Source organism: Pleurodeles waltl, chromosome 1_1 (assembly GCF_031143425.1).
Source record: "Pleurodeles waltl isolate 20211129_DDA chromosome 1_1, aPleWal1.hap1.20221129, whole genome shotgun sequence".
In the NCBI taxonomy this organism is placed as follows: Eukaryota; Metazoa; Chordata; class Amphibia; order Caudata; family Salamandridae; genus Pleurodeles; species Pleurodeles waltl.
The window spans coordinates 984,287,727-984,310,876 of NC_090436.1; the positions used below are offsets into that span (position 1 = coordinate 984,287,727).

The 23,150-nt window shown below is 44.8% G+C and overlaps 1 protein-coding gene across 1 annotated transcript in view; it reads right to left on the minus strand.

Annotated features, from left to right (window-relative positions):
- GPRIN3 (GPRIN family member 3) overlaps positions 1-23,150 on the minus strand; it is a 395,358-nt gene that overhangs the window by 358,663 nt on the left and 13,545 nt on the right. The window lies entirely within an intron of this gene.

Below are 23,150 nucleotides of genomic sequence, written 5' to 3' on the forward strand. Positions count from 1 at the left end.
GAAAGGGAAATACGAGCTTTGGGACCTCCCTTTTTTTCCTCCCCCCTTGATGGATCACTCCAAAACTTTCCATGTACAAACAGATCAAAGAAATAGTAGCACATTTTGGGAAAGTTTCATGAAGATTTGTTAAATGGTGCCAGAGTTATTAACAACACAAAAAAGGTTACAATTGTAACTATAACTATCCAGTGGCAAAAGCAGCCACTGAGTTACATGTATATATATAATAATAATCTCCAACTCCCAGATAACAGGAAGGAAGGACCTCAGTCGAAGCCAGCTTTTTTTTCTTTGTTTATTATGCGAACACCCAGTCAGTAAAAATAAAACGTGCAACATGTTTCAGTCACCTGTGCATTCGTCACAGGCATTAGTTTACATAGTCCCTTATTCATGTTTATATACATTTCCGCACTCTAATTAAGTCAAACCACCTGTGACAACACCAAAAGTGAACTAAATGAAAATATAATGGTGGGTACACAAACAGAGATCGAGGTATACCGATTCAATATACAGATGTTTAAAGGGGAATTGATATTCTTGTTGATTCTCGCCCCTCAAACATTTTTGTTTTCATGTCACTGAATTCACTTTGAAATGACCAACCGCAATGCATTCTGGTGTGTGTAGTTTAAAGTGTTACAAGCAATTTGAAAAAACATTACTCAATTACTGATTGTTTGTGATTTGCACTTAAACAAAGCATTTCTTGCCCAGAAGTGTACAATGAAAGTCAACGCATGCAACAAATTGTTCCAATATTCTTACTGGCAAAAATTATTCATTTACAACTCAGAGACCTTCATATTTGCATATTGCTGAATACACATCAAAACCTATCATTGCATTGTACTCTGGTATGCGTGGTCTAAATTATTTTATTGGACACAACAGGGGCTGAACTATTTACTGATGTGTTTAATTGTTCACTACATTGAGTTTTACCTAGCCCAATGATTTCAATAGGGTTGTAATTTCATCTCTGTTCTCCAAAATATAAGTGTATTAATGTATCCCCGCATAATAATTCTGCAACCAATTCACACACTTTGAATCAGTGACATATAACAACCCTCTTGAATGTTTTATAGTATTTTGCTGAAGTTGCTGTATAAATCCCCAATAGAAAATAATAAATCCTAAGGGCCTTATTTATACTTTTTGGTGCAAAACTGCACTAAGGCAGTTTTGCCCCAAAAAGTTTTGCACCGGCTTGCACCATTTTTTAGCACCAGCTGGGCACCATATTTATGGAATGGTGCAAGCCGGTGCAAAGGGTAGGCTAGCTTAAAAAAAAAATTACATTAGGCAGTTTTGAGTAAAAATAAATGATTCTGAGCAGATTAGCATCATTTTTTGACGCTAAGGGGCGTATTTATACTCTGTTTGCAATGAATTAGCGTCATTTATTTTTTACTCTAATTCAGTGCAAAACTAACTCCATATTTATACTTTGGTGCTAGACCCGTCTAGCACCAAATTTATGGAGTTAAAGTCATTTTTTGGAAGTGGAAACCTACCTTGCCTTAATGAGATGCAAGGTAGGCGTTCCCGTGCAAAAAAATGACTCTATGGCCTTAACACCATATTTATACTCCCATGTAAAAATGGTGCAAAGGAGGGAGGAAGGGTCAAAAAATGGGGCAAAGCTTGCTTTGCCCCATTTTTTAAGACCTGGGTCAGGGCAGGTCTTAGAGGACCTGTGGCCCTATTTCCATGGTGGAACACCATGGAATAAGCCCAGAGGTGCCCTCCCTAGGCCCTAGGGGCACCCCCACCCACACTAGAGGGACTGCGAGGATGGGGGACCCCATCCCAGGTAAGTACAGGTAAGTGCATTTTATTTTTGAAAGTGCCATAGGGGGCCCTGAAATGGGCCCCCATATATGGCCCCGGGTGCAATGGCCATGCCCAGGGGACCCCTGTCCTCTGTGCTGGCCACTGGGGTGGTGGGCATGACTCCTGCCTTTCCTAAGGCAGGAGTCATGTGGCATGGTAGGTTTAGCACCATAAAATGACGCTAATCTGGTTAGAGTCATTTATTTTTACTCTAACCTGCCTAAAGCCATTTTTTGGTGCTAAACCCTCTTCTTCTATACTGCCAGCCCCACCCGACTAAAGTCATTTTTTTAAACTCTAGCCTACCCTTTGCACCGGCTTGCACCATTCCATAAATATGGTGCCCGGCTGGTGCACAGAAATGGTGCAAGCCGGTGCTCAACTTTTTGGTGCAAAACTGAGTTAGTGCAGTTTTGCAGCAAAAAGTATAAATAAGGACCAATATTTTGTAAGTTTGCGCCACTTTTGTGTCATAAAATGACGTTAATGCAGTGCAAAAAAAGTTTAAATAAGTGCCTTGGTGCTAGATGGGTCTAGCACCAAAGTATAAATATGGAGTTAGTTTTGCACCGAATTAGAGTTAAAAAAAATGACACTAATTCGGTGCAAACAGAGTATAAATACGCCGCAGAGTATAAATATGCCCCTAAATATGGTGTTAAGGCCATAGAGTCATTTTTTGCACGGGAACGCCTACCTTGAATCTCATTAAGGCAAAGTAGGACTCCACTTTCAAAAAATGACTTTAACTCCATAAATTTGGTGCTAGAGGGGTCTAGCACCAAAGTATAAATATGGAGTTAGTTTTGCACCGAATTAGAGTAAAAAAAAATTACACTAATTTGGTGCAAACAGAGTATAAATATGCCCCTAAATATCATAAGGGGTAAGTACATCATAAGATGACTGCTACAGTCACTATTGTGCAAGTTGTAGTTACCTTAGGGCATGAGTATTAGTTACTTGCGATAACTCTAATCACAACTGCTGAATTTTCTATGGTTTGGTAGATTTAGAATGTGAGCCTAACTATAACGCAAAAACAACAAGTGATGGACGGAATGCTGAACATTGTCAAACACTCACCCCCAGTCATAGATCTGGGTTTAATCCATCATTCTTTTGCTCACCATGCCACCCCAGTTTGGACCCAGCCATATGCAAATCAGTCTTGACCCTGTCCCTCATGGGAACAGTCCACCCCGAAACCGGTCCCAGGATGCTTGTGAGGACCTGGCTTGGCAGTTCGGTCTGGACTGTTCCCATGAGGAACAGGGTCAAGACTGATTTGCATATGGCTGGGTCCAAACTGGGGTGGCATGGTGAGCAAAAGAACGATGGATTAAACCCAGATCTATGACTGGGGGTGAGTGTTTGACAATGTTCAGCATTCCGTCCATTACTTCTTGTTGTTTTTGCTTTGTCGCCCTAAGTGGGAAGGGTATGCCCAGACGTGGGTCCCGTGCTTCCCATGCTACTGGATTCAAGCTATCCTGGCTGATGAGGGTTGAAACCCCGAAACCGGTCCTAGGATGCTTGTTTCCGGTCCAGTGAGGACCTGGCTTGGCAGTTCGGGCTGGACTGTTCCCATGAGGAACAGGGTCAAGACTGATTTGCATATGGCTGGGTCCAAACTGGGGTGGCATGGTGAGCAAAAGAACGATGGATTAAACCCAGATCTGTGACTGGGGGTGAGTGTTTGACAATGTTCAGCATTCCGTCCATCACTTCTTGTTGTTTTTGCTTTGTTGCCCTAAGTGGGAAGGGTATGCCCAGACGTGGGTCCCGTGCTTCCCATGCTACTGGATTCAAGCTATCCTGGCTGATGAGGGGTGAAACCCCGAAACCGGTCCTAGGATGCTTGTTTCCGGTCCAGTGAGGACCTGGCTTGGCAGTTCGGGCTGGACTGTTCCCATGAGGAACAGGGTCAAGACTGATTTGCATATGGCTGTGTCCAAACTGGGGTGGCATGGTGAGCAAAAGAACGATGGATTAAACCCAGATCTGTGACTGGGGGTGAGTGTTTGACAATGTTCAGCATTCCGTCCATCACTTCTTGTTGTTTTTGCTTTGTCGTCCTAAGTGGGAAGGGTATGCCCAGACGTGGGTCCCGTGCTTCCCATGCTACTGGATTCAAGCTATCCTGGCTGATGAGGGGTGAAACCCCGAAACCGGTCCTAGGATGCTTGTTTCCGGTCCAGTGAGGACCTGGCTTGGCAGTTCGGGCTGGACTGTTCCCATGAGGAACAGGGTCAAGACTGATTTGCATATGGCTGGGTCCAAACTGGGGTGGCATGGTGAGCAAAAGAACGATGGATTAAACCCAGATCTGTGACTGGGGGTGAGTGTTTGACAATGTTCAGCATTCCGTCCATCACTTCTTGTTGTTTTTGCTTTGTCGCCCTAAGTGGGAAGGGTATGCCCAGACGTGGGTCCCGTGCTTCCCATGCTACTGGATTCAAGCTATCCTGGCTGATGAGGGGTGAAACCCCGAAACCGGTCCTAGGATGCTTGTTTCCGGTCCAGTGAGGACCTGGCTTGGCAGTTCGGGCTGGACTGTTCCCATGAGGAACAGGGTCAAGACTGATTTGCATATGGCTGGGTCCAAACTGGGGTGGCATGGTGAGCAAAAGAACGATGGATTAAACCCAGATCTGTGACTGGGGGTGAGTGTTTGACAATGTTCAGCATTCCGTCCATCACTTCTTGTTGTTTTTGCTTTGTTGCCCTAAGTGGGAAGGGTATGCCCAGACGTGGGTCCCGTGCTTCCCATGCTACTGGATTCAAGCTATCCTGGCTGATGAGGGGTGAAACCCCGAAACCGGTCCTAGGATGCTTGTTTCCGGTCCAGTGAGGACCTGGCTTGGCAGTTCGGGCTGGACTGTTCCCATGAGGAACAGGGTCAAGACTGATTTGCATATGGCTGGGTCCAAACTGGGGTGGCATGGTGAGCAAAAGAACGATGGATTAAACCCAGATCTGTGACTGGGGGTGAGTGTTTGACAATGTTCAGCATTCCGTCCATCACTTCTTGTTGTTTTTGCTTTGTTAGCCTAACTATAACACCACTGTAACCTTTGGATTTTTCTGTGAATTTCTATGTTTTTTAACGTAAAGTACTTTACATTACTATATATTAATCCAACCACCGCCAGGCCCTGTGACCAACCCCGATAGCCACCCACCCCACGCTGCTCACATACTTTGGCTGTGCACAGAGGGTGTTGGATGTAGGGTTTGGCCTGCAGCCTGGCCATGCGGTCAACCCCTAAAACCACCCAACCCTGTGCTGCACACGGCCTATGATTATGTGCTGTAGTAACTGGCACCTATAAACCACAGAGGGTAACCCATATACCCAAGGGGGCTGGGTAAAGACTAGATATCAAAAACTACAATTTCCCAAGGGAAGCAAGAAATTAACATATATTCTAAAACAGCATAGGTGAACATACAAAGGAAGAATAAATCATTTTATTAATGAACATATTAACAATAAAAACATAACTCTATATGTTTTTATTGTTGATATGTTCATGAATAAAATGTTTTATTCTTCCTTTGTATGTTCACCTATGCTGTTTTAGAATATATGTTAATTTCTTGCTTCCCTTGGGGCATTGTAGTTTTTGATATCCAGTAGTAACTGGCAGCAGGTCTGCATGCCCCAATCTCCTACTGATTGTGGCCCCCGGGACCACATCCCCTGGGGCCTGGCCTATTTATTGATTTTGTTTGGTGGGAGCCCCTCCGCAGAGTTGATCCTAGCCCCGGGGACCCCATCTCCCAGGACCTGGCCTAATTATTTATATATTTTGGGGGGAAGGGGTCTGTGCCCCCCCCGAGCTAATCTCAGCCCTGGGGACCCCATCGCCCAGGGCCCAGCCTAATTATTCGTTTTTTGGGGGAGGGGACCACATGGCCCCCCTCCAAAGCTGATCTTGGCCCCAGGGACCCCATCCCCAGGGCCCAGCCATTTGACCTGGTTGTCTCTGTGAGAGCAATGTTTCCTCTGTATCCCCGCCTGCATCTCACACGCAGGGAAACAGAGGAAACCGCTCACAGTGAGGGAGAACTGTTTGACAGCCCACCTCAATGCAAGTGAAGTGTTTGCTCTGACTTGGTGGGAGCTGTCAAAGCTCCCACCAAGTCAGAGCAAACAGCTAAGTCCTGGAAGTGGACACCACAGGACATAGTAGGAGTCGGTCCTGGGGGTGGCAGTCCCCAGGACAATTAATGACTTCTCGAGGGGGGGGCGCACGGCACCACTCCAAAACAAAATAGCCCCGGGGAGGTGGTGGTCCCTGGGGCCGGGGTCCGCAACAGACCCCCTTCATTGCTTTATTAAAGCCCCGGTGATGTGGCGGTCCCCGGGGCTGCTGGGGAGGAGGGGTGGGACCCCTGTGGGCCCCTCCCTTATATTAGTTTGAAGCCCCGGGGAAGTGGCTGTCCCCAGGGCTACAGGGGGGGCTGGGTGCCCCCACCTCCATTTCATTAGTTTAAAGCCCGAGGGAGCTGCTGGTTCCTGGGCTGCCGGAGGACTGGGTGGCCTCCCTGTATTGAAAATATGAAGGGCGCAAGGACCTGGCCCACCTGAGCTGTCCCTCCCGGTAACCTTTGTTTTTTCAGTGAATGTTATCTATATATTCTGGTGCTTTTATAGCACAAAATGCAGTAGTATACAATTCCATTCACTACTGAAATATGGGACATATTTCCTGCAGGTTAAGAAAAAGCTTTCAGCTATACACAGACGTTGTTGGGTGAAAGGCCTTTTCTTCTCCTGGTCATACATCAACCTTAGGTCCTTCTATGTTTCATTTCCCAATTTTGATAATTTGCTTTCCATACACCACTTCACAGGAGTGCCATGAAATCTGTCTGTGCTGGCCACTCTATAAGGAACTGTAAATTGTTCCTATCACTCAATCACCAAAGACACAACATTGCTATCCTATGTTCATTTCAGAGGGCATCATTTATCCAGTAAAGTCATTTGGCCACTGATGTTGAGCTAATATCACCTTAGCGGCCAGACAGGCTAATGATCGTCCTCAAGGTTGTAAATATGTAAGCATATTAGCCTACAGGTAAGCCTGTGCAGGAGCGGATGTATCTCATTATTAAAGGGAGACTATTCCACAAGCTGCACCTTTATGAAAAGAGTGAGCAGTCAACTCGCCTCCCTTACAGACAGCGGATTAGTTGATTTAAGAGTATGTCTAGGGAATATTTGTAGAATTGTTCCGAAATTTCCAGTTAAACACCTGAGCCATGGTAGACTTATTATGTACTGCCACTCCCTGAAGAGCCCTGTGAGATGCTGTAAAGATCACTTGATCGTGGGCAGCTTGAGTCAGAAGAATTGATAAAGTCGAATGCTGTATCAATGATCAGCCTGCAGTGCATGTGGGGTGGCTAGTGAGAAGGTTGCTGAGAAGTAAGAGAGGGGGCAAGAGAAGAAGAGATCTAGGAAGCAGCCAGCATCACTCTCTGGAGCACCCACTGTTACCTCTCACAGCTCTGCACCAGCATGAACAACAGCCTGACCTTTACGTTTGTGGTAAAGCTGCCACTGATATAAGACAACTGCTGGTTTAGACTTATTAGTTAAAGATCTAGGTGTTTTTTTTCCTTTGATGTATTGAATTATGCCTTTTCGCCTTGGCTGCCACGTTCCTAGGGCCGTATTTATACTCCGTTTGCGCCGAATTTGCGTCGTTTTTTTCGACGCAAATTCGACGCTAAACTAACGCCAACTAACGCCATATTTATACTATGGCGTTAGAGGCGTATAGCGCCAAAGTTCCCGGAATGTGCGTCATTTTTTAGCGTGAACCCCTTCCTTGCGTTAATGATATGCAAGGGAGGCGTTCCCGTCTAAAAAATGACTCCCAGGCCTTTACGTGGTATTTATACTCCCGGGCAAAAGAGACGCCCGGGAGTGGGCGTGGCTAAAAACGGCGCATTTGCGCCGCTTTTTAACGCCTGGGTCAGGCATGGCGTTAAGGGACAAGTGGGCTCAAAATTAGCCCAGAGTACCTCCCCTGCCCCCAGGGACCCCCCCTGCCACCCTTGCCCACCCCAGGAGGACACCCAAGGCTGGAGGGACCCACCCCAGGGACATTCAGGTAAGTTCAGGTAAGTATTTTTTTTTTTTTTTTAAATAATTTTTTTTGGCATAGGGGGGCCTGATTTGTGCCCCCCTACATGCCACTATGCCCAATGACCATGCCCAGGGGACAGAAGTCCCCTGGGCATGGCCATTGGGCAAGGGGGCATGACTCCTATCTTTACAATGATAGGAGTCATGTTGATGGGGGATGGGCGTCGTTAAAAAATGGCGCAAGTCGGGTTAAGACGATTTTTTTGCCTCAACCTGACTTGCCCCATTTTAAGACGCCCTAACGTCATTTTTGCCCAACGCCGGCGCTGCCTGGTCTACGTGGTTTTTTTCCACGCACACCAGGCAGCGCCGGTCTGCTTGCGCCGGCTAACGCCATTCCATAAATACGGCGCCCGCATGGCGCTTCAGAATGGCGTTAGACGGCGCAAAATTTTTTGACGCTAAACTGCGTTAGCGCAGTTTAGCGTCAAAAAGTATAAATATGGGCCCTAATTCGCTGACTAATCTTTGGACATAAATAAGTAAGTCTCTTTGCTACGTATAATTTCTTTGTTGCTACTGTGACTTTCAGTAGGCATGGTCCAGATGAAGCCTCAGTAAATAGTCACAAAAAGGTCAAAACGTAAACAACCACAGTTTGGGGCTAAATAAACTGATCATTATCTGACTGGGAACTCACAAATTATATCGAACCCCCGGGGCCCACATGCCCCTATAAAACCAAAAAAGCCAAAATCGTATCCTTTGTTTTGATCTGTGATACCACCTTCTGTTACCCTTTAAAATGAGTCAGATGAGCTCTGTGCCACCACATCAATCAATGCCTTCCATTGTCTTTCAGCTGACCGCATCCCTCTGTACCAATTAGAATACTATGCTGTTTATACTTTTCCCTTGCATGCATGGTTTGATCGCATAACCTTTTCTTAAAATATAGGCACAATTGTGAATGTATCAGATTGATTTTCAGCCGTCTTGGAACCATTAATTCTAACTCTTTCAAAGTTCCTCCAAAGGAGCTACTGGATTTGTGCCATTGTGCATCAAATTTTCTAGAAATTCAAATTTGCCCCGTTGCCTTTAACAGTCCTGTGAGTTTTTTTTAATAAAAATAACTGCATATATTACGTCATGTCACACGTAGAAAGTCAGTTACAATCAGGAGATGCCAGAGTGTGGGCTATCGTGTAACAAAACACGTTGAGTGATAATTTAATTAAGGGATACTTCATTTCCTTTTTAGTTGTACCCAGTGAAACAAAGTTCTTACTTTTCAGTTGCAGGGTCACCCGACCAGCATCTCAGCGCTTGCCTTCTGGGGGCTTTCTTGGAAGTATCAGTCGAGTCGCAATGCTGCCTGTAGGACTAGGCGGGTATGTATTGAGAGTTCTACAGTATGATGCACATTTTCAAGGCACCAGGCATATCAGTTTATAGTCATTCAGTCCTAGCTTCATCCTTAACACCTTCCTCTGCAGTGCCTGTCATTTTAAGCATATTTTCTGATTTGTACCCTGAAGGGTGAGAGTTGTCCTTAATGTTTCAGTTGTACCCTGGTGGTAACCATATACACTATTTTGTAAGTCACGAAACAGTACTCTATATTACCATCAGTATTAATCATTGGATATGCTGATGTAGGCCACGGAAGTAAGCTACAGTCATGATCATCTTATATCTTGTAATTCTAGAATTATGTGATTCATCAGCCATAGAGTTTGCTGCCTAATTTTGGATTTACCGCACTTGGTCCAGCATCTGCCGTGTGCAGCATAATTTGTAGATTTCAGCAAAAAATAATTTCTTCTAGTACAACAGGGTCAAATATTTATAAAATAAAAGTGGCATTCGAGGCCACATTTCAATCGTATTCAGGTGTTAAACTGTAGTAACGATGTGAGTCTTGGTGCAGACAGTATCAAAGTGTGTTAAAATGACAAAATTGCAAAATAACTGTTTTGCCGCATAATTTGCCTTTTCTTGCGGCATAATTTAGTCAATCCTGGCGCATAATTTGGTCGTCCGTTTCCACACAATTCCAGGAAAGCCACGTGACAACCATACGCTTCCATTTTGCCGCTGGCTGGCCTTGATCTTTTATTGCAGGAGGGATTCGGTGCTGGTAGATTAGAGATTTCACATGCATCGCCTTTACAGCGTCGCCACAGCAACCATCCATCATTGCTGACAACATTCAGCTTTTGATTTGTGGACCTGACAGTCTGATTCGAAAGCACCGCCTTTTGGATTCCACGTTATATTGTATTTTCAAAGTCGAGCGGGGTACAGGCAGTGTGATCATCAGTTTTGTCATCTATGTGCATCCTTCTGAACTTTCTCCAGAAAGAAAGCAGGTCAACAAGAAGCTGAGTTTTGCAACCTCACAAAGCCGATGTTCATGCCAAAACTGGTTTATAGTTATTAATGCCACGGCTTCCTTGTCGGTGATGCCCTCACAATGAGACAAAACACTCCAAATGCACCTGGCCGCCTATGTGACTTGATCACTTAGTCGCAGAGATAAAACTGATATGTTCCATTATCTTCGGCTGAGCCCATCCTATACCGCAGGAGCTGATAAAGGGGACATAGATCCTGTAGGAAGCCGCGAGCGCATGAACTGATTGGAACATAAAGTGGGTCAGCTGAAGCACATGGGTAGAAGGGATAACACACGGAACGCTGCATGTGCTGAGGGCCGCTTAGATATATTGTCTGCGGACACATGGTATAAACCAGGAAGGTTGGCTGGCGGAAGCTGCCGATTAATCACGCAATTGAAACCTCTTCTCGCGACACCGTGTCTACAGAGACTCGGGCTGGCGCAAATTGGCGGCAAGTGCCTCACGCGGCCTGCTGTTAGGAGCCAATGGGAAGGGGAGTTGCCTTCAGAAAATGTGGCCTTTATGCTAGGGGGAATCTGTACCTCTCTTACACAGCCATGTTTGAGGCATCAGAAAGACAAGGAAGTGAGGAAGCTGAGCAGGCCACAAGGAGAGAAAGTCAGGGGAAAAGGGAGGGAGTAAATTTGAACACTGGCTCCCTTTTTGAACTTTCCACCTACAAATCAGTTTCAAGTAGAGACGGGCGAGCCAACAAATTACCAGTGAGAGCCGAACCAGAGCAGAGCCAAGGGTCTGGTTCGGATCCTAGAGCCAGAGCAAGAACCGAGCCCTGAATATGTTTGCCATGTAAATCATACAACAAACATCACATAAAACATGATGCTGTATCTTCAAAATTCACAAAAGTGTATTTCTTTAACATATTGAAGCTTTGACATGAATAAGTCACAATAGCGCACTGCACTGAGAAGTACATATTAAAAGTCATAGGTTTTTAACTTGTACCATCAGTGAACTGTGAGGCAAGATAGGTGTCATGTAAACCCTGTGCATGCCCCAGATTATTATAGAGCTGTGGTACTCAAAGCATGGCCCAGGGGCCACATGTCGCCCTCCTGACCTTAACATGCGGCCCCCGTGGTCAACAGCAGCACCGGACTCGACTCAGCACAAACATTAAAAAGATGTCAAATAAACAGTCAATGGACTTGACTCAGCACTATCATTAAAAAGATGTTAAATAAACACTCAAGCATTCATTTAAAGGTTTATTTAAGTTAAAGAAAAGAAGTAACTAGGGGGTCCTGCACAGCTTAAATTTTGAAAAACCTTTACTTTTAAAAACATCTTGTAGCAAAAATGTAGAAAGTCTGTTCAAAATTCAAAAAGTGCATATCATTAACATGCAAAACATTAGATCATATCACCATCATCAGACCATATAAGTGTATTGGGTAGTACTTTTTTTTAAAGTGATAATTTTCAAACATAAAACTTTAAAAAACTCGGACAGCATTGCAAATAGTGAACCGAGAGGAACTTCAGTTGTTATGTGCACACTTTGGGTAGCCTAAATTCATATTGTAAATGAACAACATTATGGTTTATTAAATCAAACACAGGAGAAGGTTCTGTGCATCACACATCCTGAAGGCATGTATTTTGAGCTCTTCATATGTGATAAGAAAAGAAGAGGGAAAGTGAAAAACAATTGCCTTGGATCATACAATTTAGTTAAGTGGCGAAGCAGGCATTAATCCCAAGTTTTTGGTTTCACCTTTGTGCAACTTAGATACTAGGTGTATATGTTTTGCTCCCCCTATAAAAGCCGGACTGGCTGTACCAGGCATCAGGCATCTCCCCAGGAGGCTGAAACGGTGGGGGGCAGTTTTGTTACTGGGGGGGGGCGGATTTGATTTGTAGCAGTGCAGCAGTTTTAAAAGCACCACAGAGTTCCTTGTATATCCAACAGTTTTAAGGAAACAATAAAGGTACCAAGATAACTCTGGTGATTAATGTACCTGCTGGCGAGAGGGTTTTGCCTAGTGATAGGTTTGACTCATCTAAGGTAGCACAGAGGGTTAATATGCCTGCTGCAAAGAACATGTACTATGAAGATTGCAGAACTGTATTTTGTGTGCATAGCTCAGAGGGATGATGCTTTTGACACAGGGATCCCTGTGCAGTTACTGTGCAGTTCATATGTTACAATCATAATCTAGCATAGTGAGCAATGAATTGCCATCATAGAGCTACATGCAAACTGCATGGAACAGGTTAGAAAGTTATTTTTTCCCAGTCTTTGATTATCCTAATTTTGCTAAAAAAGGGTTTGTTTGGGTATAAATAAATTGTGAATAGTAAAGTCAACCCTAACCACTGTGTTACATCCTGGATCTCGAGTTTATGCTTCCCCAGACCAAGCACTCTTAAAAAAATGTCTACCAGTATTGATTAAGTGAATCCTACACCTTGTAGTCCCCTTTGCCTTATATAACATTTTCTATACACTGATTTACACACGTATGATTCATTGTCTGTCAGTGTGTTTATGTGAGTGTGTGTGAGAGAGAGATGTAAAGTGCTCCAACATCCTACGCTGGTAAAAGAGGTGCTATAAAACAAATAAAATACATGTGACAGAGGGGCTATGGAGAAATGAGACACACTGTTAGAGGGCGATGGTGAGGGGATCATTGAAGAGCCCCAATAAAGATTGCCTTATCCTGGTGCTCTGTAAGGCCATCATTTACTATGGTTTAAAAACTGATACAGTTGAATATATAACGAAAAACGTGTTGTAAAATGCACAGTTTTGCCATTTTTTCCAAGTTTTCTTGGGAGGGGCATCCCAAGCCCCATTATAGTGGTTAGGCTTGCTCACTATGTACTCTATGGAGGCTGCTCTGACAACATTTACCAGGGTTGCTTTAGATTCCCAGTAATGCCCTGTCACCTATGGCCATTTTACTTCCAATACTCCCATCCCTAAACCCGACTGTCACCCTGCTGGCATCACTGCGGCCCTTCATCACATCACCGACCAAACTTTGTGGCCCCTGGGAAAATGTTTGTGAGTACCCATGTTATAGAGAAACACAGTCTATTGAATCAAATCCAATAGATTCTTGTACAACTCATATTCTGAACTCATGTATATGGAAGTGCTTTCAAAGACAATGATGAATAAAAAAAAGAGCTTTTGAGAACTAAAATATTTGCATCAAATCATACAATTTAATTGAGGAAGCCACAATTTATCCTGGTTTTCTGAGTTCACTTTTTGAAAATCAGGCAGTAAATGTGCATCTATTAATCTCTCCTTACGACAAGGTTCTGTTTTTAACTTGCTGCATATTTTATATATCTTGAAGTGAGAGTGCTTTACACAAGCAGCACTTCCATTCCTTGTTTACAGGAATGAGGAGATTAAGTGACTTGCCAAGAACCACAGGATGTTGCTAAAGTTGGCAGCTCTGGTCATAAGGCCACATCCTGGGTGGAGGGAGGGAGCCAGGCAGAAGCCACTTGAAAGATAGGTTCACTATGAGCATGAGGTTCCAGAAGGACCTTGAGCTGAGTCATAGCCAGGATTCAGATTCGAGACTGGCTCGCACTTTTAGTGACTCACCCACGTCTAGTTTCCAGGTGTGTTAGTCAGGGCCACTGTAATTATGGAGAATGGGAAAACCAAATTATCGGGAATGGTTGACTAAATTATGTGGCAATTAAAGACAAATTATACAGGGTAATACAATATATTTAGTGATCAATGTTTTGTCATTTTTACACACATTAACAGTGTCTGGAGAAAGGTTTTCCTGTTTAGTGCCATTTTAACACCTAAATGAAGCAATAATCAACAGAACGGTGACAAATCACTCTTTGCACAGGGCCTACTACTATGCAACAGTACGCGTTACTGTGTTTTTAGTAACTTTTCATACATTTGAGCTAGAAACAAATTTTCGTTTTCAAAAAATCTGCAGATTTTGGAACAAATGATGGATTATGTGGCAAATGCACCACATCCATAATTTCAGCGGCCCTGGTTTTAGTCTACCAAGGCCACAACACCCATATTTTGCATTAAATTATCACACAAAGGTCTGTGACTAGAAAGAGGGAGGAGATGTATTATAAGGGCCAAAGCTGCCAACTTTGGATCTAGGGAATGAGGTTCAAGACCCAGTGTCCGCACAATATCCTTCAATTCTGGGCAAATAGCTTAATCTCCCCTACCTGAGAAAAATAATGGATCTGATATTGTGCAAAGTCATTTAGTGCTCATTTAGGGCGCTGTAATGCCCTTGGACCAAGTTTGTGCTGTAAAGAACTAAAAAGACATAAAGGCCAATATTTATACCTTTTTAGCGCCGCTTTTAGATGCAGAAACGGCACAAACTTAAAAAATACAATTGTATTTTGCAAGTTTGCGCCGCTTTTGCGTAAAAAAATTACGCAAATGCGACGCCAAAAAAGTATAAATATGGGCCAAAGTGTGTGTAATGGTGTGAAGGGTGGTGATCTCCCTAGAGGTGGCAAGGAGGAGGATACAAAGGACAGGGATTGTGCATATACCTTTTCCAGTGTTGAATGGATGGAGGGTCATATGGCGAGGGGCTAAAGCTGAGTTTACAAGCCCTTGCTAATTATCATCTTCAGATCTCACTTCGCAATGGATTGTGGGCCTGCCCATGAGATCTAGGTTTCCACTTTTTGAACTGAAGGGGGCCGCCAGTGGATTACATATGACCAATCTTTGAATACTGTTTGTTAGGGCAGGCCACTCTCCCACTATCGTAATTACACTCCTGGCATTCTCTGGAGTCCAATGTCAGACTGGTCTCCAGGGCAATCAGCAAGTACCTGATGGGGTGGAGTGACTGATTGGTGTGCTACAGTTTCTTTGTCTGTTTGTGGGTCTGTTTTATTGTCTGGTGGGTCTGTTTTACTGTAGATTTCCCTGATACTACCACAAACTTTGCCTCCAGCAAGCACAAATCCATTCAGTCTTCCGTACATTACAAAAAACGTATATAGTATATCTGTTCATGTTAAAAACTGCCCCACTTTGCAAACATGGGACACTTTCATAGCTATCTATTTCACGAATGAGGGCCACGTTTATTTTGGTACTGAGGCCTATTTTGTGTCTGCGTCCAATCTAATGAAGTCAGGCCTGTGGACTCCTCAGAGATTTACTGTAGAATAAATTAATTTTGAAACAGGTTGAGAGCTTTATTGTTCTAGAAATGTCATATGGCCACATCGCAAGCAATGAGGTAAAATGTAAGATAAACACTGCAGCAGAAATAGGTCATACGCTTCCCGTTCCAAACAGCGAATTCGCGTATGTGTATACAGGTTCCCGGAGAAACTTAACTTACAGCAACACGTTTGGAGCAGAACAACTAATGCAGCATGGACTGGCATAATGACTTGCATTCCCCTAGATTCCAGCCAAGGCCAGCTTTTAGCACGGTCAAGCTGGGCCTATGCCCAGTGCGCCAACCTTTAGAGGGGCATGGAGATCAGGCAGTAGTTTTCTTCTGGCCTGCTCCAGTGATTCTGTCCACAATGCAATGAATCATTCTTCTTTTTGTTTTGCGTGCTGCAGGTACCCCTGTTAGCATCCCACACCCTATCCCCATGTCTTTTACACCTCTACCTTCTAGAGGTCAATGCTGGCCTTAATGAGCGAAGTTCTGGGTGCTTTAGATGAGGGTGAGGGGGGAGTGGGAAAGTTTGTCTAATCAGCCTGAGCAACGAATACAAAGGGGCCACAAAATGACCCCTGTTGCCACATTTTACTTAGCAGTGGGGGCTGGGCTTGAGGTGGGAGAGGACAGCAGCTGAGCCAGGCAGTGAACCTTACCTCTTAAAAAGTATTAAAAAAGGTATATCTTTCTGGTCAAATAATGTTTGCATAATTAGAGTTTGATATGTTGCGCTTGCATTTTTCTTTGGTCTCGACATACAGGACTACTATGAAAGACTACAAGTAACATAATGCAAAGAAAACATGCATTTAAAAAATCAATGCAGTTAATTATTTTCACTTTATTTTTAATAGCAAGTTATAGGCTATACTAGTACAAAATGAGGGCAAGGTGGGGATGGGGGGACAAATTTGAACCCACCCAGGGCGCAATCTGAGCGAAGGCCACCCCTAATTCCAACGTAACTTGCTCACACATTACAACAAATCGGTGGCAAAAAGAAAATGGCTGCCTGACATGGCATTCTAAGGATGTCAAGTGAATCTTCAAGGACACTGCAAGAATAGCTCCACTTTATTTACAACCTAAAATATATATATATGTCAAGCCTTTTTTCTTTTGATTAATCTTTTATGAATGTTCAACTTCCTAGGCCTTTTGTGGTTCAGCCAGTCGTTGAAAATCAGCCATTGCTCCAAGCCCTCTCCCGTCTCAACATCCCCCCTCCCCACACACACACAAAATTCAGCATAGGAAAATGTTGTCAGTCTGACCGGGTCTTCAGCCGCCATCACCCACACATTTCAACAAATTGGTGGCCTGGCATTCTAAAGATGTCAGGTGAAATGAACATTCAAGGACACTGAAGGAAACAGTTCCAGCTTCTTTACAAATGGATTATGTATATTTTAAGCTGGCTTGCTTTTGATTAAACTTTACCAAGGCATCGACTTTCTAGGCCGCTTGTGGTTCAGCCAAGTCAGTGAAAACCCGCCACTAATCACACACCCTCCCAAATCCTGCATAGAAACATTTTGCCGATATCAACATGCCCTTGCCTGGCATCACAAAGTTGGTGAGGCTTCGGCTGAATCCATGCCGCCTGTTGTGATGAGTTCGTGCCTCCTTCCCTCCAGGAACAGAACACATCGTAGTAGCAATAAATGCTGACTGTCAGACATCATGGTTGCCATGGCAATTAGTATTTAAGAATGAAAAGTAGAGCAAAGAATGTCAGCACACTCACATAAGGATGTGGCTTTGTACCCCTGCATATTTACTACTGGAAGGAAGGGAGTGGCAAGGCGCAGTGGTATAACGTAAAATGATACCCCTAACCCCCTTCCCTCCACCCCTCGGTAGAATGAGAAAATGGGCCCCTCAGTCTTCCGTTTCTCACAGGGATATTTTGGCCTTCCGCGGTGTGGTGCCCCTCTCAAGGGTTCGGGGGAACCTAAAGTGTTGGGCCCCTTCCTGTGTCGGAGGGGCTTCAGGGACTTGCGTTTGCAAAGCAAAGTGATAAATTTTTATTCAACCACCCTGTGAGTGTTTGCCAATGGTTGGGTCTGGGTACTGCAATGCTAAGATACCACCAGCTGGAACATACCGAATTGCCTTTGCAAGCAACAAAGATGTTTCCCTGGCAGGGGAGTAGGCTCTAAAATGTCACTTTATTTACGGCAGGAAAATTCCTTGCAGAGGCACCATGCTGCCAATGGCAACTGATTCACAAACTGCATGAAGTGGGGCGTGGGGAAGGACGGATGTATGTGGTGCTGTAGCAGGTTAAAAACCAGTGAAACCAGCAGCTAGTCAATTTGATTTCAACCATGCTGTTCTGCTTTTAGGAAACCACCCTGCCATTAGTTAGCTGTTTATTAAAATCAGTTCTCCCCTGGTATTTTCAACTCTTCAATGACATGGCAAAAAGTCCCCTACCCCTCTTTGAAGTTAACACTTAAAGTACAGTTTTTGCGCCAAACATACAAACAACTTTTCAGTTATGAGGGAATTAAAAAGCAAGAATATTTGGTGATTAGAACCACACACTTATCCAGAAGCTACTTCAATCAGTCATATTCAGCCAGATGCCCTTAGCTTTTTTGTGTTCACAAATGGGTTGATTTGCAGACTCAGGCTGTTAGCGATCACAAAAAAATATTTTGGGATGTATGAAACCAAGCTGCTATTCAGTAACAAGTTATTAAATCTCAAATTGGGTTTGCAAACTAATACTGATTCGGTATTTGTAAGGGGGAATGCTTTCAATTACAGAATCAGAATGGTATGTATTCAAGTTTTGTGATTGCAGAACATTAATGCTTTACCGACTGTAAGCATGTAGTGGTAACCCATTTGCAAATTTGAAAGGGTCTCTTTGGGACCTCTGACCTCTTTCCATTTGTGAATGTAACAAAATGTTTGTATTAGAGAAGGCACTGGTCCACTGGACCACTTAGTCTTCTTAAACAAATAAACATTTTCTTTTTAAACATAGTTCAATTCCCTTTGAGGGAAACAGACTGCATTTTGTTTTTTAAAAAGGCTTGTTAGATTGAAAAGCAATCACAGATGTTGTGGTCTGCTGACCCAAGCATGCCGCCATCCCTGTGATGGTGGCAAATCCTAGTTGGGACCTACCTCATTAATATTTATGAGGTAGGTTGATGTGTGACCCACTTGGAAATGAAAAGTTAAAAAAAGAAAACATTCATACATTTAGAATAGTGATTACTAAATAGCGAGTAAAAAAACGTTATTTGGAAATCACTATTCCACAGGCATATACATTTGTCCCATCACTGCCTCCTGAGCACCAAGCAGAGGGTCCCTCAGGTCCAACACCCTTGACCTTTTTGCCAAGGGAAGTTGGTGCTCTGTTTCTTGAGGCCCATTAATATAATTGACACAAAGTGACCTGCAAACACGCATCAAGCCTATCAAACTGAGGGCTGAAGCACACCACCTGACCAGGCAGTGTGTGTAAAATAACTACATATTGTGTGTTTGTAGAGCACAATGTTCACTGTAGTGAGGTCTTCTCACCCTATTGCTAATTGTTTGTGGTTATCCAACTCAATTGTACTCATTTTAACAACCTCAGAAGGATGGAAAGTTGATTAGACCCAGCATGATTGAAACCTGTGTCCAAAGGCTTTGAATAGTTGAGGGTTGGCTACTTGTGGAGAAGTCGCTGCAGACCCTGGCCACAGGTTAAGCCCTGGGTTAATTTTCTTCTTTGTATAGCTGCAGATTATGTGCAGTGGGGGTTTTATGGGTTGGGCGAGAGCTTTGCTGGAGGCAAGGTACTAAGTCCAAGTCCTGATGTGGTTGAAGGCAGGGCCCAAAAGAAATGTTACTTGTTGGACCTGGCTTTTTGACAGGGACATCCCCAAACTTTTTGCCTCCTTCCTCCTATTTTTTCTGACCTGTTGTTGTTGGCTTTTGACCTCTGGGCACTTTACCACTGCTAACCAGTGCTAAAGTGCATATGCTCTCTGGGTAAATTGTACTACTGATTGGTTTATCCATGATTGACTATTTAATTTACTTGTAAGTCCCTGGTAGAGTGCACTACATGTGCCTAGGGCAGGTAGATTAAATGCTACTAGTGGGCCTGCAGCACTGGTTGTGCCACCCACCTCAGTAGCTCCTTAACCCTGTCTCAGGCCTGCCATTGCAAGGCCTGTGTGTGCAGTTTCACTGCCACTTCGACTTGGCATTTAAAAGTACTTGCCAAGTCTAGAACTCCCCTTTTACTACATATAAGTCATCCCTAATGTGTGCCCTAGGTAACCCCTAGAGCAGGGTGCGGTGTAGGTAAAAGGCAGGACATATACCTGTGTAGTTATATGTCCTGGTAGTGTGAAACTCCTAAATTCGTTTTTACACTACTATGAGGCCTGCTCCTTTCATAGGCTAACATTAGGGCTGCCCTCATACACTGTTGAAGTGGCAGCTGCTGATCTGAAAGGAGCAGGAAGGTCATATTTAGTATGGCCAGAATGGTAATACAAAATCCTGCTGACTGGTGAAGTCGGATTTAATATTACTATTCTAGAAATGCCACTTTTAGAAAGTGAGCATTTCTTTGCACTAAAATCTTGTTGTGCCCTTCAATCCACGTCTGGCTAGGTTTAGTTGACAGATCCTTGTGCATTCACTCAGACACACCCCAAACACAGGGTACTCAGCCTCACTTGCATACATCTGCATTTTGAATGGGTCTTCCTGGGCTGGGAGGGTGGAGGGCCTGCCCTCACACAAAGGACTGCCACACCCCCTACTGGGACTCTGGCAGACAGGATTGAGCTGAAAGGGAACTTGGTGCATTTCTTAGAGACTCTTTGAAGTCACCCCCACTTCAAAGGCACAACTTAGTATAAAACAGGGCCTCTGCCCTACCTCATCAGACACTTGCTGGAGAAGAAACCTGAACCAGAAACTACATCCTGCCAAGAAGAACTGCCTGGCTGCTCAAAGGACTCACCTGTCTGCTTTCTACAAAGGACTGCAGTCTTGCTGTTGCCCTGCTGCCTTGCTGAACTCTTGTCTGGCTGTGAAAGTGCTCTCCAAGGGCTTGGATAGAGCTTGCCTCCTGTTCCTTGAAGTCTCAGGACCAAAAAGACTTCTTCCTTTCACTTGGACGCTCCGTGCGGCGAAAATTTCGACAGTGAGAAAAACGCCGCACACCGACGCTGATCGACGCGACGCCCTCGGGACGATCGAGACTTCGACGCACAACCTCGCAAGGACAAAGCCGCCCGACTTTCCAGGAGAAATTGACGCGGCGCCTACCGTGAGTGCAAAACTTTGACGCACGGCCTCGCAAGGACAACGCCGCCCGACTTCCAAGGAGAAATCGACGCAACGCCTGCCGTGAGACCAAAATTTCGACGCACGGCCTCGCAAGGACAACGCCGCCCGACTTCCAAGGAGAAATCGACGCGACGCCTACCGTGAGATCGAAACTTCGACGCGCAGCCCCGCAGAACGACGCGCAGCCGGAAAACAAGCAGGAGAATCCACGCACAGACCCGGGACATCTGGTAATCCCCGCGATCCACAAAAAGAGACTGTCTGCGCGCCGGAAAACGACGCCCGACTTCCCCGCGTGGAAAAGAACGACGCAAGTCTGTGTGTGCTGAGAGGAAATCGACGCACACACCCCTTTTTCCACGCATCTCTTCTCCTGTGGCCCTCTGAGGAGATTTCCCACCAGAAACCAGGTACTCTGTGCTTGAAAGACACTTTATTGCTTTTTAAAGACTTAAAGACACTTAATATCACTTTTCAGTGATATCTTTACAAATTCGTATTGCAACTTTGATCGTTTTGACCTACAATTACCCAGATAAATATTCTATATTTTTCTAAACATTGTGTGGTGTATTTTTGTGGTGTTATACTATGGTGTTGTATGATTTATTGCACAAATGCTTTACACATTGCCTTCTAAGTTAAGCCTGACTGCTCGTGCCAAGCTACCGGAGGGTGAGCACAGGCTGATTTTGGATTGTGTGTGACTTACCCTGACTAGAGTGAGGGTTCTTGCTTGGACAGAGGGCAACCTGACTGCCAGCCAAAAACCCCATTTCTAACATTGGTGATCAGCGGTGAGGATAGGACTTGTGTTTGTGCAGTGACATACAGTAGCTAAGTATTTCACTACCTACCCACAGTTGAAGGTCAACTTGATTTTTCATCTTTTTTGGCTCTTGGTTCTCTGATGTCCTCCTGGATATACTATTGATATTTTGGACTTTGGATTTTGTTTTTTGCTGATAAGATCTTATCAAAATGGGATTGTGTACCTACTCATTCTTTGTTCGTACTGACCACCTCACTAAGGCTGACCTAAGGAAGCTTTGCAGACAATGGGGCCTTCCTGTAGCAAGGAGATCTACTAAAGCGGAGATGCTCCATCACTAAATAGTCTGGGGGGAGGAAAGATGGGCAGAGAGAGAGGCAGCAAGAAACCAAATGACTAAGTACCCCTCAAATGAGGAGGAGGACTACGCACATGAGGAGGAAGACTACTCAGATGAGGAGGAAGACTACTCAGAGTTGGACAGTGACCCAGAAATAGATGAATGGCTCCGAAGTCAAAGGCGACAGGAGCAACAATTAGAGGAGTATCTTGCAGAGGTTGAGGCAAAAAGACTCTTAGCCCTGGAAGAAGAAAAGATTGCAGCTCAAGAGCTGAGCTGTAAAGAGCTGAAACTGGAGGCCGGAAGGGCTGAGTCCAGTTCAGATGGTGGCAGCAAAAATCTTGCATCTAGTACTGCTGAAGAAGGGCACAAGCCCAGAGATGTGGTGCCCAACTTGAAGAAGGGAGTTGACACACCCCAGGCAGTTCAAGGGTATGAGGTAGTTCCCGTTATGCACAGGGTCCCTGAGAAGGATTGGGGAACTGGCACAGGGAGTCATATTCCTACTGGGGGGAGGGACACTTTACTGACTCTAGCAGAGAGTGACAGAGAAAAGGGTTCCCCCCTGGTGGACGTCCTGGATATAGAGTGTAGAGACATCCCAGAAGAGTTTGGGTTGAGTGTCAGGGACAGACAGATACTGTCTCACCAGTCTCAGGAGGGTGAAGTAGAGTGCTTTTCCAAGGTTGAGTTACTGGGTGGTTGGGTGAAGGGTACTGTGGTTAATACATGTGAAGGGCAGAGTGATGTAATTGCTGGAGAGCATATGTCTGGTCCTTATTTTCCAGAGCTACGCCAACACCAGGTGGAGTGTGAGTTCTCTGACCCCAGGGAACTTACAATGGAGGCAGACTTCTGGGTGAGTACCAGAGAGTCTGAAGAGGCATTTGGGGGTGCTCCTGAAGGGAGTGGTCTAGGTGGTTCCCAACCGAGTGTGGTGGGAGAGGATTGTAGTGTCCCAGGTAGGTCCCAGGTCCTAGAGGGTTCCATGAGGGAACACCAGGAGGGAAGCCTAGCCTGTACCGTAGGGCCACCTTTTGAGGGAAGCCCCGCAGTGTCAGAAGAACTTGGGGGGGTGACTGTAGCCAGCATCCCAACAGTTCTGGTGTCTGGCAGTACCCCTCCTAGTGAGGGGGTGCAGAAGTCCAGACATAGGGTTGAGAGGGGGTTGCAGACCCCA